Source organism: Ambystoma mexicanum, chromosome 10, assembly GCF_040938575.1.
Source record: "Ambystoma mexicanum isolate Mex_15411 chromosome 10, UKY_AmexF1_1, whole genome shotgun sequence".
NCBI classification, from domain to species: domain Eukaryota; kingdom Metazoa; phylum Chordata; class Amphibia; order Caudata; family Ambystomatidae; genus Ambystoma; species Ambystoma mexicanum.
Genome location: NC_090932.1, coordinates 637,652,336 through 637,679,740, shown reverse-complemented (window position 1 = coordinate 637,679,740; position 27,405 = coordinate 637,652,336).

The window sequence follows — 27,405 nt, the reverse complement described above, 5'->3', positions numbered from 1 at the left end:
TGTCAAACTGTTTATTTCATGTTCCCACACATCGGACACTGAGCTGTGTCAACAGAGGCCCATGATTGTGTGAAAACAGCCAATGGTAGCATGCCTATTCTTATGCATAGGTAGAGAGACCTTTCAAATGACGACCAAATAGAATTCAAATATGGTTTATATCCAAGGGGGGGTGGACTTGAGGTAGGCCAAGCCCGTTTCGAGTTTCAAAGCCTCATACAACATTTAATCTCGGGTATTATTGGCCAGATCCTCTTTAATTATTTTATTTAACTAACTGGCTGGCTCTCGGGATTACTTCCCAAGTTGGCATCACCCACTTCGTGGAGTTTTTTTTTTATGTGACAAACTCAAGCTATAGATCTCCCACCATCTAATGACACAAGGTGACTTAGTGCTGACTGAGAGATTTTCCACCCCTCTTGGTTCCACAGACTGGTCTAAGCTTAAACTGGACTGCCACAGGGGCAAGGTTAAGATCCATGAGGACCAGGGCGATGCAGCACTCTTGGGTAATAACATCAGTTTTTTTAGGAACTTGTGTTAGCTTGTGGTGATATCTTTGACATTAGTGTGTCCCCATAGTCCAGACCCATATAAGGCTGCAGGTAGGGCTTGCTTTCCATATAGATTCAGAGCATGGGAAATAGCACCACTTCCATGTGTAACATGGAAGGGCTTGATGGACCCTCTACATATCTCCATGGTGGTCACCGAGCGCCTCACCAGCTTTACCCAACCACCTGTGTCTTGGAACCTTGCAGCGAGGCAATCCAAACATTTAACTTGAGCAAGCTGAACTCCCTCCACCTTGTGCACCAAGGGTGCATATTTTGAGAAGCGAGGCCTAAATACCATAACCTTTGATTTTTCTATATTCAGTTCCAATTGTAGTCCCTTACATTTGGAAGTGAAGATCGCCAAGGCTTTCTCCAGGCCTTTCAGGGAGGTAGTCAAAAGCACTGCCTCATCCGCATAGAATCATGCTGAGTATTTGTTTGGGGTCATTTTGGGGCCATCCTGGCACCCCTTCAATAGATCATCAATAACGTCTTGTAAGTATAAATAGTAGTGTTGCCAGGGTGCAACCTTGCCTTAACCCCCCACCCCGTTGACCGGGAAGGACATTGTAGTTTCCCCACCCATGCCACAGCGGGCAGAGGCAATACTTACAGAATACAAAAGGCAAATGATTTTTATCAGATTGCAAGGGGCTTTACGATGGATGAGAATGTCCCACAGTCTTGCACGGAAAACTGAATCAAATGCAGTTTTAAGATCCAGAAATACTGCATACAGTTTAAATCTCCTTAAAACTATGCATTTCTGGATCAACAGATATAGTATAAAGCATTTATGTAGTGTACGCTTTTCCTCCTAAAACCAGCCAGTAGATTTATAATTATGTTGTTGTTATCTGCCCAATCCTGGAGGTGAGCAAGGATTACCTTGACAAAAAGTTTACCTGTACTGCCCAGAAGGGAAATCGGGCAATAGTTTGCCAGGAGATCCCACCCACCCTTCTTGTACAGCGTGATTATTACACCCTTCCTACAGGACTCTGGTATTTGGCCTTTCTTAATGATAAAAATGAAAACTCTGCAAAGGATTGGAGGCCAGATATTTACCTAGGTCTGGACCCGCAGCTTTACCGCGTTTCTGATACGATAGGGAACGTTCAACTTCCTCTATAGTGATGCATAGGTAATCAGTGGAAAATGGGAACTCTATGGTACAAGGCGGGGAAGACAGCACTGCAGAGTCTTGGTGGCCATAAAGAGTTGAAAAGTGCTGCCACCAGTACTCTGCATTGATGCAACAATCTAATTTATGGTCACCTTTCAGTTCTTTATCTGTTACCAGTTTCCAAAACAGAACATTGTTTTTAGTTTGTAAGGCATCATCCATGGACCTCCATTTGTCTAACACAAATTCCTTTTTCTTCCTATGCGTTAGCTTTTTATAATCCAAATGGGCTTGGCGCAGATTCTGTTTGTCAACCCTTTCCTTCCTGCAGCACAGTCAAGATTTTCCTTTTGTCCTCTCAACAGTCCTCATCAAACCACTCCTCTATGAAGATTACCTTCTCTCTAACCTTCCCCTCGGCAACAGAGGTGTAAGATAGTGTTCTCTCATTGATCTTCTTATAGGCTTCCAAAACAGCCAGATCATTGTCATCATTATCACAGATTACCTCAATATCACCAATTATTGCAGCATAAAGTGCTGGTTTGGACTTGTTTTCCAGCACTTTCACCCATTTTACAGATTGACATACATGCCCAACAATAGCTAAAACTTAGTTTGGTTTTGGCCCTTGACCTTTGGACAAGGAGGACCCCCTTCCCAATTGGCTTAATGCCGTTGGATAGTGGTCACTCTCTGTTCTGTTTTGTACTTCAAAATCAATTCCCTTTGCCCAGTCTGCTGCTGAGACCAATATGTAGTCTATGGGGGTCGCCCCATTATGCCCGTTAAATGTTTTCTTTGCTGGTTGATCCTTAAAGGTTCTCCTGTTACAGGCCCTTAAGTTTAGGTTATATAGTAAACAAGTAAATTCTATTGAAAATTGATGTAATCACACTGGAGCAACTACCACTCCTTCGGTGATGTCCCAGGCCATATCCTGGTCCTACCATAAACCCACAAGAACTCCCACGGATTCAATCTGAAGATTTAAGTCACCAACCACCAAGGTCAACCTATCTATGCCACCGTACTCATATTCTTGGTCTAAAGAGTTCTTAAGTATGGTAAATGTCTCCATTCCCTGGGTGTTTTGTGGCCTATTATATATGTTCATAAGAAGAATGTCCTCCCATCCCCAGTGATGATAGATTTGAATTGGAGATCTCGGGAGCCTGTTTAAATCACCAAAAACCTCCACCTTAGGGTAACGTCCACCATACTAGTAGCCCTTCGCTAGGTCTGCCCTTCTTTTTATTTTTTTTTGGCAGGTATACAATAGGATTGGAACTCTTGGAAAGAAACAAGTTCCATAGCCCAAGTCTCCTGGAGCACTATTAAATTGAAACCTCTGATAAAGGTTTTCCATGACATATCTGCCAATAGGCTAACTCTCTACCTCCTCATAGGTCTTATGACTGCCAGATAGACCTGATACCTGGATCTACTCCTCCTTGTAGTAGAATTTATGCCCTCACCGAGCCTGAGAACCTTCACCTTCGACAATACCTGGATCAATACCTGGCAAATGGGTTTATTCGTCCTTCCAAGTCCCCTTCTTCTTCAGCTTTGTTCTTCGTTCCAAAAAAGGAAGGAGACCTTAGAACTTGTATCGATTATCGCTCCCTGAACCAGATCACCGTTAAGAATAGATATCCGTTACCTTTGATCCCTGAACTCCTGGACCAAGTCAGAAAAGCATGCATATATACAAAGCTGGATCTTAGAGGAGCTTACCACTTGGTACGAGTAAAAGAGGGCGATGAATGGAAGACGGCCTTCCGCACCAAGTATGGGCTATTTGAATATCAGGTCATGCCCTTCGGACTTTGCAATGCCCCGGCCGCCTTTCAATATTTTATGAACGATGTCCTCAGAGAGCTCATAGATGTATGTGTTGTTGTTTACATTGACGACATCCTCGTTTATTCTTCATCGGAATCTGAACATCGGAAACACGTGAAAATGGTCCTCGAAAGATTGCGTCAACACAAACTTTTCGCTAAGTTGGAAAAATGTGTTTTCAACGTAACTGAAGTTGAATTCTTGGGATTCATATTATCACCTGGCGGAGTGCGTATGGATTCAAAGAAGGTCGATGCAGTTCTCAAATGGCCATCACCATCCTCCGTAAAAGGTGTGCAAAGCATGTTAGGCTTCGCTAACTTTTACCGCAGGTTTATCCCCGAATTCTCTCGAATAGTCCAGCCCATCACTGCCTTGTTAAAGAAAAACAAACGTTTTGAATGGTCTACCGAGGCGGAACAAGCTTTCCAGGATTTGAAGACTAAATTTATCTCTGCACCAATCTTAAAACACCCTCGCCCCGAACTCCCCTACATCGTGGAAACTGATGCTTCAAGCCTTGCCATGGGGGCAGTTCTATCACAAAAGGACCCGGTAACCAATCAGTTGCATCCCGTGGCATTTTGGTCCCGCAAATTCTCGCCTCCTGAAATCAATTACACGATTACTGACAAGGAACTTCTGGCTATCAAGTCTGCCTTTAAGGCTTGGCGGCATTATCTGCTGGGGGCCCGACACACCGTTAATGTGATTACGGATCACCGAAACCTGCAATATTTGAAGACCGCAAAAGCCCAATCCTCTAGACAACTCCGTTGGGCATTATTCTTTGCCGAGTTTGACTTCATAATTACCTATCGACCTGGTACAAAGAACGGTAAAGCCGATGCCCTTTCTCGGATGGGAGTGGAAGAACACTTGGTCAACCCTAAACCTGTACCAATCATTCCCGAACAAAGAATTCTGGGTGTAATCGCCACAGAATCCATAGAGGAAGTTAAGGATAAAGCCAGGCAACTTGTAACTCCAGCAGACATACAGAATTGGCATCTGCAGGGAAAGGACTTTGCAGTAAAGGACAACTTATTGTATTTCCAAGAACGATTATACCTACCCAGCACAGATTTACAGAAAAAAGTAATCTCTTGTTATCACGACTCTTTAATGGAAGGTCATCCCGGTATAGCCAAGACCTCAGAAAAGATCAAGCGCTACTTCTGGTGGCCGTCTTGGAAAAAAGATATCAGAGACTTTATAATGTCCTGTGGAGTATGCGCCCAAAACAAGAGTCAAAAGGAAAGACCAGCAGGCCTCTTACGCCCTATTGACATCCCACCTCGCCCTTGGCATACGCTTTCTATGGACTTCATCACCGATCTACCTCCATGCTCCGGATACAATACGATTCTAGTAATCGTGGACTTATTCTCCAAGATGGCGCATTTCATTCCGCTCAAAGGCTTGCCAACAGCAGCAACTCTGGCCCGAGAATTTCTCGAAAACATCGTCCGACTGCACGGTTTTCCTTCGGTTCCAATTTCGGATCGAGGTAGTCAATTTATTTCTCATTTTTGGCGAAGTTGCTGTCGGTCGGCTCAAATTGATGTGAGACTATCGACCAGTCACCACCCTCAGACCGACGGACAAACCGAGAGGACCAATCAAACTCTGGAACAGTATTTACGCTGCATGCTGCAACAAACTGAAAAAACTTGGAAAGATATCCTTTGGATAGCCGAGTATGCCTACAATAACTCTGTCCATTCGGGAACTGGGAAAACCCCGTTTTTTCTTTTGTACGGCAGTCACCCTCGAACCTCGGAGTTGGATCCCCTCCAAGATCTTGAAACACCAGCAGTAGACTACCTGCATTCTACAATCACACAAGCCTTTAAGGAAGCTGTTTCTCACCTTCAAAGGGCTAAAGAACAATACAAGAAAGGAGCAGATCAACATCGGAAGGAAGCCCCTCACTATCAAGTAGGGGATCAAGTCTGGTTATCCACCAAATATCTATCTCTAAAAGGGCCACGCACATTCAACCCAAGATACCTTGGTCCCTATTCCATCACTACCATAGTAAACCCAGTAGCGGTCAAGTTGGACTTGCCCCCGCACATGAAGATACATCCGGTCTTCCACGTCTCTCTAATAAAACCCGTGCAACCTCAAACCCGACTAACCAAATCTCCAAAACCTATCCTAGTGGATGGAGAACTCGAGTTTGAAGTCAAAAGCATCTTGGACTCCAAGATCTCCAAATCTAAACTATTCTACCTAATTGACTGGAAAGGCTACGGCCCCCAAGAGAGATCCTGGGAACCTGCTGAATATGTCCACGCTCCTCGCCTAATCAAAAGATTTCACCGAACATTTCCTGACAAACCAAAACCCCCGGAGAAGCCCGGTTTGGGAGGGGCCTTGAGGGGGGGTACTGTCATGATCTCTGCTTCCAAAAGGTCAGGGTTTTCCCAACTCCCTTGGAAGCAGATCCATAACCCAGGTTCCGAGTGCCAACCAGTCCCAATTGGGACCTTTTGGACCCAGTCCTGGCGCCAGTGGCACCAGGCTCATAAATATGCCCAGTCCCAGCGCTGGAAGCGCCGGGCTCATAATGCTTGGGTGGACTTACCTTCAGCAGACCATGCTGCTTACTTGCCTGCCAGTTGAGCCTCTGATCCTCTTCTGTTTGGAACTACTTTTCCTGTTGGGTGGGGCTGGAGCCTCTCCCTAGATTCAGAACACTGGAACTCTTCTGGAAGGCAGGAACTCTTTTCTTACCAGGAACTCTTTTCTTACTTGGGCGTGGCTGTGGAAGGAGACACCTAAGCACTACAGGAGGCTATTTAAACCACACCCGGTGGATGAATCTTGCTTTGCGTTATTCTGCAACCTCTGCAGCAGAACGCTCATCGTGTCTTCTGCATCCGGTCCTGGGCCTAAGGAAAAAGGCTTACCATCCTGAATCCAGTCTTCAGCAACACCTATAAAGACAAGAAAGAACAGGTTAGCATTCCGGCATCTGAAAGGCAAAGGCTTACCATCCTGAATCCAGTCTTCAGCAACACCTATAAAGACAAGAAAGAACAGGTTAGCATTCCGGCATCTGAAAGGCAAAGGCTTACCTACTCTTCGTGCGCTCCGGAGGTCTTCACACTGCATTCCGGCATCTGAAAGACAAAAGTTTACCAACTCTTCGCACGCTCCGGAGGCCTTCGGCGCTGCATCCCGCATCTGAAAGACAAAACAAGGTGCGTTTAAAGACATTGGGGAACTTTAATACTCACGTGCCATTACTCCTTTCCACATCTAATCCAGTGGGTATTCCGGCACCCTGCAGCCGCTCCGAACTCGTACCTGCAAAATAAAAAGACGGTTAGAGCGCATAGTGAAGCAGGCAACAAGCGCTTACTTACGTGCTTCCAGGCGCTTCTATTCATCACACGGGCTCCATCTTCAACTCACTTCAGCCTTTCATCCGCCATCGCCGGAACCCTGCAAAACAAGAGACATCATTACTAAAGACTTTAAAGACATTTGAATGACTCGAAACTTACCGTTCGTGCAGTAAACGACGGACAGCAGTCCTCTGAAGTCAAGAGGCCTGCGCTACCTATCCAGTGAAGAAACTGGTTACAGCACCCTGCCCTGAGGCAGATGGAGAGCTCGGCATTCACTTACCTAAGGTGAGAGCGTTAACCTTTGGGGGTCTACAGGAGAGGAGAAGAGGAAAGAGATAGGGACACCCCAATAACCCCAGTTCATTAACCCCATATTTTCTATCTGCAGACATCTTACTCTACACGTCAGGCATACAGTGCACAGAGGTCCAGCCCAAAGAGCCAACCGGGTGCTACACATCACCTTTGAAGATACGGTAGTCGCCCAGTCAAGACCGGCGCCTCTGCGAGAATCAGGTGAGCGTTACATGTTTTCATGAGCAGACAGGGAAGCAACAATTCAATTTCCATGCAATATTTATTTTAAAAAGACACTTCCTCTCTGGTAGGACCTTGTTTTCTTGTTGCAACATCCGATTTAACACCTGAAAGGGAATGCTAAAGTATGGGACAATGCGTTAACTTTCTTATGCAGAAACGGATTACCTTTATATAACACCAAATGCATTCTTATTTTAAACTTGTATCAGTTTTGCAATTAAAATGCTTACCTTGTGAAAACAACCATGTCATTTAAATACTACAAAATAAAAACACATGTCTTTACTTACTCATTTTATCCATTTACTTTTCCTACCATTAAAAAGTGCCATTGTTTTACGTGGCCACCAAAACAGGTATTAATACCGCCACGATGTGCTAATAGCCTTATAGACCTTGGGAGGTGTTATTATCGCTTGGGATAAGGATCCTTCTCCAATTTATGGCCCTCGGTTTTGCATCAGGCCCTAACTTGCTGGCGGGTCATAATGCTGCGATAATTAACCTTCCCTCGAACAATAAAGCTATATAATTATTACTCTGCTTAAAAGTGGGAACCCTCACTACATGAAAACAGGATTTTGTTGTGTTAACTACGATTATTATTTTCTAGGGTATTTATTGAGTGCGGACCTAGCTTCGGGAGCTATGACCAGGGAGGGCACGGTGGATAATTTGCCAGCAAGGGATCTCTACAAGAAACCAGGTGAGGAAACAGTTGTATACAAATTGTTCGTATTACAACTGTTCGAATGACAATTGATCTTTTCACAATTGACCGAATTGTGAAGGTCAATTGAAACATATATGCAGGGGGAAACCCCCCGCAACTCCCCACCCAACCCAAACCCACCCAAAACCCCATATATCCCCATATATATATATATATATATATATATATATATATATATATATATATATATATATATATATATATATATATATACGGCCAATTGTGAAAAGGTCAATTGTGACCCTTTAAATTCAGTCAATTGTTCATTCGAACAATTGTAAACAAACAATTTGGGTAATACAGAGGAAACAGTGGAGAGCAGATCACCCAGTCTCAGGTAGGGTGGGAATTGAAGTGTGCCACCTTCCTAACAGTCTAGCTACTTATTCTAATTTGATCCCAAGCATCTCATGATTTTGTAGGTCATTCTTGTGCTCAGTATACAAAAGCTAACAAGGCCCACTATTTTATGGGCTAAAAGCTTCTGCTATTGGCTCCTCCCTTACATTTGTGAAAAAAAACTATCTCAAAATAGAAGCCTATTACTCTGCAAGACATACTTAACTTTCCATTGAACATTACATGTGCAATATTTTATTGTCCAAAAACATACGCTAACATTCATATAGTCAGTTATATGTATAAACTATAAACGCGTTTTGGACAGTGAATTTTCTAAGTAAATGTATTTTTTTTGTGAAAGATGAATATATTTATTATTTACATGGGATAAAAAAAGGACATACAGTTTTTAAAAAACATCAATCATTTTGACGCTGATGGTCCTTGTTTGATCGTCTGCATATTTTCCATTAAAATAAATGTTGTGATCTATGATACCTTCAACATTTTTGCAATTATTTTTCTTGCTGTGGCCAAATCCAGTTAAAGTTAAAGTACGGGCACCTCAATTTTGTGTACTGCTTTCAATGACTTGAATGGATCTAACTTTATTGGTGTTGTCATCCCCACCTTCAAATCGACTAAAATAAGAGGTTCCTCCTTCTCTGTCCAAGCCCCACTATCTGGAATTCAATGCTGCTTAACATAGAATGTATAGAGGACCACCTGGCCTTCCTGAGGAACCTCAGGATATGGCTATTTTCCCTACCACACTGCCTTCTTGAGCCAGTAAACCAATTCAGGTAGGCCAGTGCTGAAAAGAACTTCCATAAAATCACTGAATGACGGTAGGAATACTCTAACAATCTCCAGCAGAACACATTAGAGAGTCCATGCCACCCCTACAAAACCGAGGAGCCAGCCAGAGAACACAGGCGCATTTCACACTCATGCTTATTGAAGTTAGCCGAAGTCAAGGCCACCCACCCACACACATATGCAACCATACACCACTACCAACTGCACATCACACAACACATCTGCCATTAGAATGCAGCTATCCCCCACGACAAAAATCGCTCTAGCTGGTCACATAAGGGGTCATCAGGAGTTGGGTAGTGACGCTATTAGTGCTGAATTACCGCTCTGCCCAATCCCAGGTTTGGACAGAAAGTGGGAGGTTTACTGCCAGCTTTTTGCTGGAGGTAAAATCATCCTCTTTCGGCCCATTTGCAGAGCTATTAGCGCCAGACCGAGTTGCGGTATCTCAATTTGAGCTGGGGTATCCTGACGGAATTACCGCTGACATACCGCCAGAATTGTGATAGAGCCCATAATGAGTTCTACTACTCTCGCATACTCTATTGTCAACTTCCAAGCACCTATTCACTTGCCAGCTCATTATAGGCAGCTAGTAGGGACTTGGCCACTCCTACCCAACTGCACACATGAATACTAAACTCCTCTGATGAATTTCCCAAACCTTGTAATATGATCCCTCAATGGCGTTTATCTATAGTGCTTTGAGTTCATACCAATGGGCTAAAGATGAAATATAAATGACATGTAAAGTAAAAGAAAATGCAACCCTTAACTAAACCACTTTGCAGCTATGACAGATCTGCAAATTTCACTTCCTCTCCTACTCTTCCCCTTTAAAGACTTGAAACCAGCACACAAAATGAAGGACAACAATAGCAAAGAAAAAGATTACAAATCTAGTGATATTCATCCTGGGTCCTCCGATTCAAGATTCAAACTCTGATTCAAGCTTTTCAGACTTGGAAAAGGAAATGGCAGAAACATAGTATTAAAGGTAGTATGGGTTGTGGTAGGCTAGTATTTTTCCATTTTTTTTCAAATAATTTGGGCCTCAACTACAAAATGTTTGTGAAGTGAGCGTAGGTGTGACAAATTGACTACTTCTCTGGAGGAGTACAAGGATGAATAGTGGCGAAACCGCCTGTTCATCCCATACACTACTACAAATCGACAGTGATCCCAGTCATAGATATAACTACTTTGCCTTTTGTGGTTAAGTGGGCTGGGGGCAGGACACATTCTTCAGAGTGGTGTGAATGTAATAATATTATCAACCCAAAGAGCAAGAGTGCACAATGCCAAAAAAAGAATTTCCAATCAAGGTTCTATGAAAAATATATACTTTAATTAAACACACATATATAACTTTAACTAACTAACAACACCCTAACAAAAACCCACCCCTGTGAAGAGAACATAACATAGTTCATAACATAAAAAGAGAGCACTCTTGGTGCTTGTAGAATGGGTTACTGGCAAGACAGTGGGCCTCATTACGACCCAGGCTAATTGCACCATGGTTTATGCCGGTAATTTACCGACTCCGCCATGGAGAAAGGGGGAATTACCACCCCATTACAAGGTTGGTGGGGCGGTAATTCCCCCTTCCTCCATGGCCCTTCCCCATTCCCATTTTTGCACCATAGGGCTCAATGGGAATGGGGAAGGTGCTAAGTACGGTACCGCAAATTGCGGTACCGTACTTAGCACCAAGGTCCCTTTGCGGGTCCCTACTTTAACGGCTGGTGTAGATCAGTCGTTAAGGTCGGGTCCCGCAAAGGGACCTCGTAATCAGGCGCTAATGGGTTAACGGCGCCGCAGCCTTTTACGGCACTGTTAACCCATTAGCGCCAGGGTCATAATGAGGCACATTGCAATTATGTCACTTAAAAGGATGTCTTGTATGAAAAATCTGCAAATGACCACCTTCCGCAAAAAACCTTGAGAACCACCCTGTTTGCTTGATTCTCTACCGTCTCTCATGTACACCCGCCATATGTATTCCTGACCTGTGTACGCCTCTATGCATATTATATGTTACGCCTATGTACCCAATCTGTAACTTATGCATAATGTAACTAAGTTGTCTGCAAGTAACAGCGCCACAATGCCCTTGGGCTGCCTATGCGCTTTACAAATGTAAAAAATAAATAAAATACGGCTTAGTAGTAACTATGGCCCCATAAATGCACAAGGGGGTTTGGTCCTCTCAACAGTACCCTTTTCTGGTACTTGGGTGATTTCACAGCATCAAACCAGTCTTCAGTGCTTTGCAGGTCAAACCAGTTTGAAGGTTGCAAGCAGCAGTTTGAGGTTACAAATGGAGTGCCAAAACAGCCTGTGAGTCCTGTTTTGGTTCAAAGGGCATTGAATTTGGTTTCAAGCTGTGCAAACCGGGGTCCTGTGTTAGTGCGAGGGCATCAAATGCAGAATTAAAATGTGCTAACCTGATTTCAGCTGCTCATGAACTCTGGCAGTAGTGAGTCCCAATCCAGGGGCTCTGGGATAAGATGAGTGCTTTTCTACTTAACTCCCAGTCTGGCGAGGCAAACTGGAACTTGTAGGAGTGCTTAACTCCAGTGAGGAGCCTGGGTAGTGGTGCAGCTGGCAGGGAGTGCAGCTCTTGGTCCAATCACAAGGATCCCTACTGTTCCCTGAGCATGGTTAGGTCGCAGTGCTTGATTCAACCTTAGAACACCTGCCTTCAAGTCTGTTAGAGGGCTTAGTAAAGGAATTCTCTCTCGAGAGGGTCCACACCAATACTTCTATTTCTAAAAGTCCAAGATAAATCAAGGAAGGGTGTAAGACCCCTTTCTTATAAAGATAAAAGGTCATAGGTGTTTGGATAAAAGCAAGTTTGCTTAACGCTGTTCAGTCCCTATCCAGGTGACAAGTTACTTTTGTCTTCTTGCATCATGGCCAAAGTCACTGTTCTGAAGGAAGTGGAGGAGACAGTAAGGAAAGAGAAGGCCACATAAAAAAAAAATAAGTAAACCTTCCTCTTGTCCCTTCTGGTCTGTCTGAATATTTTAATTCCTCCCCCATATGAAACATGCATGCATGAAGCAATAGAAGCTAAATAAAATAAACAAACAAACAAAGGCCCTTTGGTATTTAACACCCTGGTGTGAAGCTGGTACTTTTGTTATGGTTTTGCCTCCATAGTGCCCAGAACTCTCCCACTGAGAGTTTCCTGGGCTGGAGAGGTGTTAGCCACCCGCCCAGAGGATCAAAAGAGACAGCATTTCTGCCTACTTTCCTGCTTATGGAATCAGAGACAGAGAAACGATGCTTGGCTATGAATAGACATAATATTTACACAGCTGGGATTAGCTCACATGGTTGGCATGAATATAATACAAATCAGATTTGGCTTTTAGGAATTATGTTAACTATCAGTCACCTTACCAAATCTCAGAGATTATACTGACACCAGATGGATAGTCTTCACAATTGTTAGGTTTTGGCTCAGAGGTGCATAAGTTAAATTCAAAATGCAATGTCTGACTGCAGTGACATTGGAGTCACACCAGATGTCAAACAGGGCACATCTGACCTTTGAACCTTCCCTGTGACATTGAAGGTGAGGTGCTGCAGATCAGGAGACTCATGCAGCAGATAACATCTGTTCACTATGCCTTTGGCATGTAACTTTCTGAAAAAACAGTCTGCTTAGCAGACCACCCATTCTGAGACAGATGGTAATTACTCACAATAAGGCCTTGAAATGGATTGATACTTCCACTGGTAACCGGGGAAGTAGTTTCAAGTCTAGGTTTATATGCTCACAAGTCTTCATTTTCAGGCAAGCTCTTGCTGCCTTGATTATAAGCCTTTGTACTTTCTAAAGATGGCATGTTGGATGACTAAAAGACGCGTTGCTGCCATAGTCCAGCTAAGATAGTATGGGTGATCTGGTGATATGATATGATATGATATGATATGATATGATATGATAAGGCATTTGTAACACGCCTATACACAAGTGTTTCAAGGCGCGACGAGGCAGGGGGGGAAACAAGGGGAGACAGACAACGATCTTACTAGGCCAGGTGTCATTCAGATCGCGCAAGTGCAAGGGTAGAGGGGAAGGGAAAAGTGCATGGAGGAAAGGGAGAGGGGAAAGTGCAGAACAGGGTTATTAGCATACAGCATACAGGATAAATAACAAGGGCCAGCTGGTGGCAAGTGCGAGGTAAGTGCAGACAAGTGCTGGGAAGGGGGGCTGTATGGATACAGACACAGTCCCGTAGTGCAGGGGTTGCCGTGGAGGCAGTGAAGGGGAGAGTGGCTGGGCCGAGAACAGTGAATGGCCCAGTTGCAGATTCAGTGCAGTTTCAGTAGTATTAGCAGGGGAGAGGGGGAGAGAAAGCGGAGGCAAAGAGGAAGGTTTTGAGGTGCTTCCGGAACCGGAGGTGGTTCTCCTCAAGTTTCAGGGAGGCAGGAAGGCTGTTCCAGAGGGAGGCCCCTGCAGTGGAAAGAGATCTGCCCCCAACTCGTTGTTTGGAGAAGCGGCTGACCCTGAGGGAGTTGGAGGCGGATGAGCGAAGAGCTCGAGAAGGAAGATATTTAGGAAGAGAGAGTTGAAGGTATTTTGGCCCAAGGCCCCAGACGGCCTTGTGGACAATGCAGAGGGTTTTGAACTTGATCCTCGCAGTCACTGGGAGCCAGTGTAGTGATTTCAGTCCTGGAGAGATACGGTCCCTGGGCTTGAGGCCAAGGACAAGTCTTGCAGTCCTGTTCTGGATGAGTTGCAAAGGGCGGAGAGTAGAGGCGGGCAGATTTAGATAGAGGCTGTTACAGTAGTCTAGCTTAGAGAGAACCAGGGCTCTAGAGACAGTGAGCTTCTGGGGGAAGGAGAGGAAAGGAAGGATACCTCTGAGGAGGTGTAGCTGGTAGTGTGACTTCTTAGATACGTCGGATATGTGAGGAGAGAAGGAGAGTGTGGAGTCGAAGATGACCCCAAGGTTTTTTGCCTTGCAGGTAGGAGCAGGAAGAGGGCCCAGAGAGGCTGGCCAGAGAGCAGCAGGGAAGGAGGGAGTGGGAGTGCCGATGAGTAGAATCTCAGTCTTACTGGCATTAAGGCAGAGGTCGTTGGCGGCACACCATTCCTGGATAGCAGAAAGACAGTCAGAGATGAGGGAAGGAGAAGAGGAGGCCGAGGGTAGCCTGGAAATGAGCTGGGTATCATCCGCATAGCACTGAAAGTAGGGGCAGAGAGCGGCGATGTGGTGGGTGAGAAGTGCCAGATACTGGTTGAACAGCCAGGGAGAGAGGTTCGATCCCTGGGGGACACCACAGGTAGAGAAGAAGATGTCAGAGAGGAAAGACCCCAGTTGGACCTGGGAGGTTCGATTTGAGAGGAAAGAGGTCAGCCACGCCAGAGCCTGACCAGTGATACCGAGGTTATCACGGAGACGGTTGAGCAGGATGGTATGGTTGACAGTATCAAAGGCAGAAGAGAGATCAAGCAAAATGAGAACACATGGAATGTTAAAGTCAAGGTTCGAGAGCAGGTCCTCACAGATGTTCAGGAGAGCAGTTTCCGTGCTTCTGGCAGCTCTAAAGCCAGACTGATGGTCATGAAGACTACCAACACATTCAGCATGGAGATTAAGCTGGGAGATGGCCAGTTTCTCCAGGAGCTTGCCCAGGAAGGGAGTGATAGAGATTGAGCGATAGTTAGCTGGGCAGGAAGGGTCGGAAGAGGGTTTCTTAAGAAGGGGGTGCACAAGAGAGTGCTTGGGAGGGGATGGGAAGATGGTGAGTTTGTTTTAAGTGGTCAGAGTTGGAACATGCTTTTTAGTGGGGCACATTCTCTGTTTTAAGCCATCAAGACAATGGCAATGTCTTCTTATTCGGTGGTGGAGCACAAGCTATGCATTCTGAGATGATGCTTTAAATCTTGAGGCTCTGCCCATTCTAAGGTGTGTATTGGTAATGTTAGCATTAATCTGGAACCAAAGGTGTTGTGTTATAATCAAATGATCCAACTGTGGTATGTAGACATTAAATACCAATAGGGCGAGCTTGTCCAGGGTAGTGTGTGCAGTAGGGATAACTCATTGCACCAGCAGCTAATATCCAGAATTACATTCTTAGGGCATTTTTTGATTTTTTTTAGAGCACCTAAACTTTTGCCCAGGGTTCAGTGCTCCACTTGGGATCTACAGGTATTATTCAGCATAGCACACCTTCTATAGAAATGGCACTGTCATGAAGTCAGGTAGATAAAGTTTTTGAGATGGGCTCTTTATTTATATTGCACAGTCACTTCCAGATTCTATAACTGTCAGGTAGAGGACATAGTCACATATTTCCTTACCTTTTCTTCAAACCCTCCCCATGTAGCTCAGGGGTGCATGAGGCACATAAGTTTACTTGGTAGTGTGTAGACTACCTAGGCCTTACCTCTCCTGCAATATTAATTGGTTAGATGGCAGGTCAGACACCATCAACAGTGACGCCCTGATTATCAACTGGGGAGTCTTCTTGCTGCACTGCAGAAACAAGGTTTAAAACAATTCAGTTAATCAAGTTTCTAGTGACAGTTTTGGTATCTCTGCATGTAGTGTTTCTCTGCAAAACATAAGATGACCCCAGAGCTTTGGGCAAATGATCTGATCCCTAGTGATGCAGGTGATAGAGCGAGGTTCATCTGGGCAGAAATGATCAGCAGGCACAGCTGAATGATGACTTAAATATTGCAACAAAGTTTGAGTTGATCTATGGTCCATCGCCACTGTCAGGGTTGGCCAGAGAACACACCGACGAGGAGCTGGTACACCAGGAAGATGCAGGCACATTACACTTAGTGACAGAGTCCACAAGTACAGGACACTATTTAGGTAGGCAGGCATCAAAGGGTTCTCCAGGCTCTCTGATTGGCAGTAAAAAGGGAGAAACATTGTGATGCCCAGCAACACCTGTAGATTTTTGCAGGAGGAAAATAATACATTACCACATTACCAATTAACCCCTGTAGTTCCTTAATGGGACCCAGCAAGAGATAACACATCACAGGGGCCATTTTCAGAGCTCCCACTATAAATAGCCACAGCCTCCTTGTGTCCGTGCTTGGCATTGTAGAGTCTTACTTGCATGTCTCTGGATTACACGCCGTCGCCGTCCACTGCTGTCTCGCTCTGCCACACGTCCTGAGCTAGCATCCAGGACCCATCATCTGTAAGAAAGGAAAAGAGAGAACAATGAACAATGAGTCTGTTACGAGGCGCTGATGTGCATAATAGCATTACTAACCTAAATGCTAGGTCCTTCATGAGCACCTTTACGGCTTCTTTATGCCTGTAGGAGGAAAAAGAAAGGGCAACAGTTAAATACATGTCCATGAGCTATTTTCTGCATAGGAAGTGACTAAACACTAGTCTTGGAACTAACACACCGCTAACTTGGTGAATACAACATGGCTGGCTACTTGCAAAGGATATTCACAAATTGACAGAACAGGAGTGAAGCAACTTCTGGAGCCACAACTGGTTGGAGATTCCATGGCCATTGAGTGGGATTAACCAGGTACAAGGGTGGGGAGGATTGATGTGTGGAGCGGGCTCTGGAGTGAGGGTTGGAGAAGTCATTTGGTATGTGCTAACTGTCACCTTGTTTTACCACAGGAGCCCGCAGCCCCGGGAAGAAGACCAAGGATAGGATTCAGAGAAAGGCACATGCAATCCCACTCTTTTGGGGGGCTGCCTCTGGCACCATTATCAGAGCATGGGGACAGCCTCACAGAAGGTTGAGGGATGACTTGACGAGTACCACAAACTGTCCGGAGTCTACCTGTGTCCCTTGAGTGGAACTAACCTGAACAATGGCAAAGTAAGGTAACATTTCTTGTGATTTTCATCCCGAGCAACATTGCTTGGCTATCTTCTATGAAGTGAGCTTGTGATTCCTCCTAAGCCTAATAATTCCATGATTCTTTTTCTTTTTTGGTACACAGCAGCTTGTGTCCTTTGAGTCAGGCTTTGGAGTGCAGGGGCAATGCCTGGTCAAAAGCCCTATTTTGGGCAGGCAAAATAGTATATTGGGGCTTTATCTACAGAGAGGATAGGGTCTTCTTGTCTTATATGGGCGTTTATCCAGGCAAGAAGGGGGTTGAATAAGATGGAATTTTTCATTGATTCTCTAGAGAGCCCCTCATGTTTCTTCTTGAGATAGTCTCCCCTTCTGTTCAAATGGTTCCAAAATGTGATTTCTTATAGAGGACCTCATGGCCTAAAGATCACCATTGTGGGGTTCTCTTGAAACTGGTAGCAGGAGGGGGCGCTTGAGATCCCGGCCAAGGTGGTCTATTTCTGCTCATCTCTGTCAGCACCCACTCATATCCAGTACAACTATCCGTTTAATCTGGCTATAGACCATGTAACAATGATGAAGTAAGCTGGCTGACACTCCCCTGAGTGGAAAGAAGGATTTTCTGGGAAAATCAGTGGCTGGTGAGCGAAGATCGAGACTCCTATCTGCTTCTAAGACCAAAATCTGGTAACTGCAAACAAGATAAGAGAAGACCAACAGTCACAGGTAAAATATAAACAACAGTTTATTCGCTACAAGCAGACTCAGGTTAATCTACAACAAAGTACAGTTGTAGTGAAGGGCTGCAATTTGCAACAAGATCTCTTTGTCTTTTATACACATTGATTTGCAGAGGTTGTCATTTCCCAGACAGTTTATTATTTCCTGCAATGTATAGAATGTTCTACAAAAATATGCATAAACATGCATTACTCATCAGTATTGTAATTGCTTACTTGAACCTTCTCAGAGTTCAGGTTGTTCCCAGCGCCTAGGACACATTCTCACTCATCTAATCTATGTTTTTCTGACCAAAGGTTCACTGTGCATCTGTAGTTTATTTAGGATACCCCTTTCCTGGTATGCACAGAATGTCTCTTGCATTGTTAATCATTGGCACATACATCTTGGGACCCACGCAATTAGCAGAGAGAGACGAGGAAGGCATACATTATCTATTATCTTATTTGGACCTTCCAAGGTGAGCACATAGCCCCTGAGCTATCCTCCCAAGACATTCTTATGCCACAAACATATTTAGTTTCAGAAGAGAAAATAGGAGACACAAAATTGGGTCTGTTTGTGAACAAAATGAATGGCTTAGGCTAACTAAACATTAATGCAGTTTCACAAACCCTACTTTTAGCCTGAGCTAACCCATTTTGTCCAAACATTGTTGTAATCATTTATATTAATGGCCATACATTTATGTATCTCCATATCCTGCATAATCAGTGCATTAGTCACATTTACAGGGGGGCAGCGTTCAGGCTGTAGCTTTTCCAGAGCCCTAAAACAATTACCCAGCATGGATCCCAAAACTGGGAGACATTGTATGCAGCAGTAGCAGAATAAAATAAGTCCAACAAATATTGCAAGTGCAGAGAATATTTTCCAACTCCAGGCTGTAACTATATTCCAAGCCCAGGTCCCAATGTCCAAACTACCTTCGTCGACGTGAATTTCGGACCCCAATGTGTGCAATCTTTTAATAGCCTGAAACACAGTAGGAGAAGAATCTGCTATGTAAACACAACAAGATGACCCAACCATTTTACAAACCCCTCCTCTTTCAGCCGATATGGTGTCCAGCACCATTCTATTTTGAAGTTCAACCAGCCTAATAGCTCTCTGTTCTAATGTCACATTGAATAGTATATCAGTTGCCACATTAATTGTTTTTTCTGACACTCAGACCAACCTTCTAATATCTCTGGAGTTTATCACCGGGCCCCAAAAAGAAACTATTGCTTTTGACACATTTGCTAATATTTGGCCAGGTGTATCATCATCAGTATCTCTCCTAGGTAAATGTATCAATATTTCTAACGTTGATATCAAGTAAACCCCTGGTAACAGCATTCCTAAGTAACATGTTCCACTCCAATTCTTGGGTAACCATGGATATGCTTGCTTCCCACAAAGTAAATGGATCCCCCAATGTACAAGGCCCTTGTCTTGTTCACCAAAACTGCAGTATGCATACATTTGTCAGATGTATCCATTTTGTTTAAGTAAGGAGGGTTCTAGACCTTCCATACTTAAAGAGAATGGTGCTCTGACAGGATTATTGTTAATGATGTATGCTGGAAGTGTTGCTTCCCTATTCACTACTGGTGACATGCAAAATGATATTGTTGATTGGTATGACCTAGAATTCCATTCTTAGCATTTGATAGAGGCAGTTTTGTTAGTGATCTTGTTAGCAAACACTGAGTATCCCAAAGGTAGTAGCACCTGCTGATCAAACGTATTTATGTTTGTTGCATCAAAGTTACCAGTGCTACTGTCATTACACCTACCAGAAAACGTTAAACTAAAGGATGCATAGCACGCAGCTGATAATGGCAGAGGATATATGTACCATCCAAACCCTTTCTCACTGTGTTGTGGAAGGTGGGAACATGCGCAACAATTGGTTTTGTTTAGTATTGCATGGGTATCATTCAATCTTTTTATGAGGTTGTTATTGAGATATCCCTCTCTGTGTTCAAGATCAAGGGGCCGAAGTGCGCAGGATTGTACATTAAAAGGAGACATAGTAGTGGAGCTGACCGTAGGCTATAGTGAGCTAAGGGGGTATGAGCTCTCCAGAAACCATAAAACAGGTATTAATATAAGTACAATTCATGTCATAATAGCTTTAATCAAACATGTATCCCTAGTTGACCACAATCCTTTCGACCGGGTCATTCCAGTGGAAAAACCTTCAATGTCCTCACTTCTACGTACCCAAAACAGAGGCATAGGGCCTCATTACGACCCAGGCGGTAATCTTCCGTCATTACCGCCATGGCGTAATGAGCGTTTACGCCATGGGCCGATGGCGTAAAGAGCGCCACATTACGACCCATCGCGCACGAGCATTACGCCATGGCGGTAATGCAATTAACGCCATGGCGGAAAAGGCCCCTCCGGCATCGTGAAGCGAGCAAGGTGCACTTCCGCCATCGTAATTAGCGGCCACCGTAATTAGCGGCCACCGTAATTAGCGGCCACCGTAATTAGCGGCCACCGTAATTTGCGGTGGCCGTAAAAAGCAGGACCGGAAATAGCATCATTGCGCCGGAACGGGAAACAGCACGTCGGCCATCTTTAAAAACACAATCCATTGCCATCCTACCGAACAACACCAGATCCAACCCTGACACCTGTCCCAACCAATCACCCACCCATCCAACTACCCAAAAATGCCTAAAGCTGTTAAGAAGGCATGTGACCGCCAGCGCCAGGAAAGATTCAGCCGGGAGGAACTCTGCATGCTTGCGGAGACCCTGCAAGACAACGCAGCTGTCGTTTTTTCCCCTGAAATGACCAGGACAGCGATAGGGAAAAAGAAGGCCATCTGGGCCCTGGTGGCCGAGCGCGTCAGCGCGGTGGGGACCGTACCCCGCACCCCACAGCAGTGCAGGAAGCGCTGGGACGACCTCCGCATACGGGTCAGAGCGGTCATCTCTGCTAACCGCAACCTTGCAATGGGTACCGGTGGAGGGTCGGAATCCCCACTAAAACTCCAACCGTGGGAGGAGATTTGTGCAACCACCATTGGCATGGAAGCCATTGAAGGCGTCGGAGGGATGGAAAGGGGAGCTCCGACATCAGGCGATGAAGGTAGGTGCCTCAAACAAGACATGCCATAGTCACTGCAGTCCATTCATGTGTAGCACAAGGTTGCCCTAGAGTGTAAATGCAACACATTTCCACACTGCCCATAGCCACATGCGAGCGCCACCCTGTATACACTGCTGGCACCCGCATACCTGCATCCACATTCCACACTAAAAGGAGACAACCTGCATGGCCCTGCCTGACATCTGCCTCATCTACTGACCAGAATAATGTCTATCATTGTCATTCCAAAGTCCGCAGACCCATCAATAACGCCCTCCCTCCTTTGCTCCACCACAGGCACAGATTCACACCCCGAGGACCAGGACACTCCTGCGACGAAGAGAGCCAAGAAGGCCAATTATACCGTCCCCGCACCCTCAACCTCAGCTGCAGTGAGGCAGACCCCACAACAAGCAGGACCCACTGCAAGCATACCGGACGTCCCACCGGCAAGCACCCCTGTAGTCAGCAGGCCAGCAGCAGCTGCTCCACATCTACCAAAATTGCCTGCCACAGAAGGCACCGGGTCAGCGGCCAGCAGCAACATGGGTGAGACAGCTGCAATAGCTGCATGTTCAGACTCAGACATTGAGGAGCACGAAGTCCGAAGCCCCACTGACCTACTACATTCCCCCTGTTTGTCAGACGCCAGCCGCCATGAGGATCACACACAGGGGCACACAGAGGTAGAGGAGTGACCTTCTACCCCATGCCCAGTCTTCAGTCCACAGGAGGGGAGCAGCCCCTCCATCACACCACCAGCACTGGCCATGGGCCAGCAGGGGCAGCAGTCCCTCGAGGACATCACAGAACGGCAGCAACAACTGTCCATGATGCTGGCTGAGCATGCCGCGGAATGTGTGGGGGCTAGGGCAACCATTGAAAAGGCCACGGAGACCCTAAGGGCCGAAGTTGCGCAGAGCACTGCCACCCTGAGGGATGCCATGCAGGCCATGTCCAGGGACATCTGTGCTGAACTTGCCGGCTTGCGTCGTGCGCTCACTGAGCTCACCCACACCCTACAGGACGGGCATGCACGGGGGCAGGCAGGGACATCCTCCACTGCCAGTTCTGCACAGAGCAGCCCCGTCCGACCTTCCGGACGTAACCTGCGTTCCACAGCCAGGGGTGCCCCGGGGGCCGGGAGAGGGGGCTTGTAACAGCCTGTGCCCACTGTCACAGGCATCTGTTGACACCTACATGGGGTGTGTTGGGGTGTGCAGGGGGGAGGGGGGAGGGGGTGTGTTGGGGTGTGCAGGGGGGAGGGGGGAGGGGGTGTGTTGGGGTGTGCAGGGGGGAGGGGGGAGGGGGTGTGTCACGACGTTTCATAGTTTAAATACACTTTTTTCTTTCCCAAAATGAAATGTGTGGACATTTTCATTGCGTATGTGTGCTTTATTGGTGTACAGTCCACAGTGTGCATGTCCCAGAGACACACAGTGCCCCAAGTGCAGTCTCCATGTGATTCACACCAGCCGTGTGTGCTAGAAGCAGTGGTCGATGATACTAAGGCGCATTGCACGCCCCTCCTGTGCGTCGCCTCCTCCATGGGGTGCCGCCCCATCTGCACCCTCCTCATCCTCATCGTCAGGTGGTTGCAGTTCTGCGTCAGGGGGCAGGGGCACATTCCGTCTGACGCACATATTGTGTAGCATGACACATGCCATGACGATCTTTGCCACCTTCTCATGGTGGTACAGGAGTGCCCCACCAGACCTGCTGAGGCTTCGGAACCGTGCCTTCAATAGGCCGAATGTCTGCTCTATGACCACACGAGTACGTGTATGTGCACGGTTGAAGTCCTCCTCGTGCTGGTTCTGCGGGTTACGGACTGGTGTAAGGAGCCACCTCTTCAGGGGATAGCCTGCATCACCTGTATGTAGGCGAGAATGTGTGTGTCAGTCATGTCGTCTGATCAAGAACATGATGTGCCAACATGGCTTGCATCCAACTGTTACTTTGGCTCACTTCTACATGCACTAATTGATTCACACAATGCAACCAGTATATGCTCATGGCTCCCATGGCCTGTTTTGCATGCCATCACCCAATGTATGCAGAGGGGTTGAGTGCATTGTGAGTGCCCATCCTGTGTCTCCGTTCTCTGTGTTACTCACAGCCAGGTGGAGTATGCATCATTCCCCCCCCCTATCAGCCAGGTGGAGTATGCATCATCCCCCCCCTTTCAGCCAGGTGGAGTATGCATCATCCCCCCCCTTTCAGCCAGGTGGAGTATGCATCACCCCCCCCTTTCAGCCAGGTGGAGTATGCATCATTCCCCCCCCTATCAGCCAGGTGGAGTATGCATCATCCCCCCCTTTCAGCCAGGTGGAGTATGCATCATCCCCCCCCCTATCAGCCAGGTAGAGTATGCATCATCCCCTCCCCCTTTCAGCCAGGTGGAGTATGCATCGGTACGTCATTCACCTGCCCACTTCCATGACATTGGACTCACCGAGTAGCCAGGATCTTGGGCCTGCATGTCGCTCCATGTAGCCTGGTATTGTGGAGTTCCTCAGGACCATAGAATCATGGGTTGATCCGGGGAATCGGGCACAACAATGTGTGATGATCTTGTTGGAGTCACAGACCATTTGCACGTTGATTGAGTGGAACTGTTTCCGGTTGCGGTACGGTACCTCCATGGCACGTGGAACCACCAATTCCACATGGGTGCAGTCGATGGCACCAATGCAACCGGGTATGCCGGCAAGTGCATGGAAACCCACTTTGGTGTTTGCAATGTCCTGGCCAGTCCGTGGTAATGAGATGTGGTCGTCTGTGTGCTTGAGGAGGGCATCGAGCACTTGGATGAGTGTTCGTGAGAATAATGGTTGTGAAATGCCATGCAAGTGCCCCACTGTGTGCTGGTAGGTGCCTGTGGCCAGGAAGTGGAGTACAGACACTACCTTCAGTAGGGGGGGGGATGTCGGTTGGAGTTTCTATCATGCTGACGATGTCGTTGTGTATCATGTCTACGATGGCGGTGATGGTGTCCCGGTCCAAACGGTACAGGGTGTGGATCGGCTCAGCAGTGAGGTTGAATGGATTGGCTCTGATGCGTGGGATTGGGGGCTGCCTGCGTGGTGGCACTGGCTGTGCTGGTGGGGCTTGCTGGGCCTGCCTTGCCCTCCTTCTCCTCCTGCGTCTCCTCTGTGCTGCCTGTTGTTGTTGTTGCTGTTGTAGCACATGCATTGCTATCAGGTCCTCCAGCCCCAACATTGCTAGTCGTATTGGTATCATTGTGGAGTGTGACTGGGTGTGGGAAGGGGTGGGGTGTGCTCTTTTTGTACTTCCTGAGTCTGTATTGCCTTCACCTGTGCTGTTTCTGTGCACCTGTGGCAGCTGCATTCACTTTACATGGCCCTTTACGGTTGGTTCGCGATGGCGTAATTAGCACCATGGCGGTAAGGTACTTAACGGGCTGGGTGATGGCGTTAGGTGCATGTCCGCTTGGGTCGGCATTTGCGTACCTTTCCGCCATGGCGCTAAGTACGGTGTGGCCGGTTGCGTGCGCGCACCCTTAGCGCAGTTAGCGGCAGCGTTAACTACGATGCCGCTAATGGCATCGTAGTTAACGGTCACGGGTCATGATCGGACCTGGCGGAAAACGATGGCGGTAACCATTTACCGCCATCGTTTTTCACTTAGCGCCAGGGTCGTAATGAGGCCCATAGTCTTTCAGTGTCCGTTAAGAAGCCTGACTGATAAAGGCTTTATAAGTTCATCTGTGGGTGGCACCTGACCACGTGGCCTTTCTTGCTTGCAGTCTTCTTTTCCCTGCCACCCTCTACCTCCAGGCTTTTTTGGGGGGTATGGAGAGAATATCATTGGTTTCCTGTGGGTGCAGTATTTTATAAACAAAAATACCACACTTTCCTACTTGCAAAAAGTCATTCCCTATCTATTTCCATGATCGAAGATTGTATCCTGGCACCCCGGGCATGGAGTGATCCTCAAACAATGTGTCAGTGGCTGCCAAAGGTGAAACGTCTGGCTGCATACAATTTGGGTTAATGTATTCTCTGTCACTGAAAGGTACATGCTGAGGAATGTATTTGTGTTCCGAGTCAGCAAGCCCCTCCTTTAATTATCTGTCATAGGGCAAAGGCAAAGGTACTCTTTTCAGATGTGCTGCATGAGTCCAATGTTTCTTGCTGTCGACACGTACAGCAGTCTGGGTGGCCAATGGGACCTGGAGTGCCCCTTTCCAGCATGGTTCAAGGCTGGATCTCCATTGGAACGTAGTCGCCAGGCCGAAAGGTGTGGCCACGACCCACGTATCAATCAGGCAAAGCTTCTTGCACCTGTTGGTGAATCAAACGTTCTGAGTCAACTGGTTACAATAGTGTACCAATAATGGATACTCAATCCCAGAAAATGTCTTCGGCTTAGGTACATTCCAAACATTAACAGGTCTCCCCATCACAATCTCATATGGGGACTGACCTGTCTTTGCTTGGGCTTTCATTCTCATTAACATTTACAGGCCATTTCAGCTGGCTGTGCGCACAAATCTTGGCTAGCTTCGTTTTCAGGGTGCTGTTGTGTCTCTTTACTAATCCCACCGATTGGGAATGATTAGCTAAATGAAATGTCTTTCTTATCTGTAATCCCTCATACACGTGCTGGATGACTGATGGATGGATGACTGATGCTATAAAATTGGGACCATTGTAGCACCATGTTATCCTTGGTAAACCAAAACGGGGGAGTACTATTTTAGCATCACTTTTGCTGTTGACATTGCACTGCAGGGAAAGCTTTGAACCATTTGCTGAATACACAAACTACCACTAGAACTTATCTAAAATTCTGACAGCTTTCCATCACAATGAAATCAATGTTTATTACTTCGAAGGGCATGGAAGGGGGACCAAAGCTGCCCTTAAGTACTTGTGTTCCTTTTCCAATGTTATTCTGTAAAGAGATCATGCAGTGTTTGACCAGTCAGTCTGCTATTTTCAGTATGTTGTAGTTCCTCCATACTGGGTCTAGGTTTTACGAATGCCTTTAGCGATTATGTTGGCTGGGCCATGGGCCACGGTCACTATAGCCTGTACATAGGCATTAGGTAACATCCATCATTGTTTGTCATCTTCAACCGAACAACCCTCCTCATCTACACAGGCTGGTCCTGATCTCCACTCATTGATTTCACTGGCTGTGGCCTCAGCCTGAATCTCTGTGACACTGCTAATGCCCTCTTCCATCATCTGACTCTCGGCGACCCACCTGGCAGGACCTAATACGTACATTCCTGATTGCAGATCTGTGGCAGTTTGTTTGGCTATTCTGGCTGCAAATTCATTTCCCTTCCCAATATTTTCAGTAATTATATGTGTACTGCGCATTTCATTATGGCCAGTTTTTTAGGAAAAGTCAATGCTGACAATAGTTGCACTATCAACGGACCATGTTGAATCTTAGTGTCATGGGATGTTAAAAATCTACTCTCAGCCCATAGTCTCCCAAAGTTGTGCGCTATCCCAAAGGCGTACTGTCAGTATAAATATTCACGTTGAGCCCCTGGGATACTCACAAGCTCAAGTTAAAGCCATTTTTTCTGCTGCCTGGGCAGAATTGTGAGGAATTCTTCTAATTTCAACTATTGTGTCCAATGTGGTGATTGCATAGCAGCAGTTGATTTGCCGTCCTGAAATTTAAAACGAGTGTCATCACAAAATATTTCCCCATCCGTATATGGCAAGGGTGCGTCACTCAAATTAATTGTTCCTTTTGTGTCTTGCTCGTGACGTAGATACAATCATGATTGGTGTCTTTGGAACTGTCCTCGTCTAGAGGAGGTAAAAGTTTGGCCGGGTTTAAAAAATTGCATCTCTTAATTTTTATGTGAGGTGCAAATAGAATGAGCTTGTATCTAGTGAGCCAAGCAGATGTGAGATGCTGAGTTTGTGTTCTATTCAGCAGTACATCTACAGAGTGAGGCACCATCACTGTTAAGGGGTGACCCAAAACCATGCCTTCACTTTTCTTTACTGAGGCGGTGGCAGCAGCAACAGCTTTAAGACATTTTGGCAAAGCGCGTGCAACAGTGTCCAATGTGGAGGAAAAATAGCTGCACGGCCTGTTCTTTCCCCCATGTTTGTGCATTAAAACAGCTAAAGCACCACCATCTCTTTCATGCACAAATAACACAAACTCCTTAGTGGCTTAGTGGAACACAGAGCAGACTGGAGCATATTAAAAGCATCTTGACAAGATGTATGCCAAGGAAGAGGTAGAGCTATGTCTTTCTTAATTAGTGCTAGCAATGGCTAATAAAAAGGGAACAATTTGGAATTCATTGCCTGCAATAGGAAGCCAACCCTAACCTCTTTCTTAGTGCTTGGTACTGCCAGGTCAGAGATACTTTTGACCCTTTCAGGTGCAAGGCGCCTACTTTCCTTTGACAGGAGGTAACCTAAG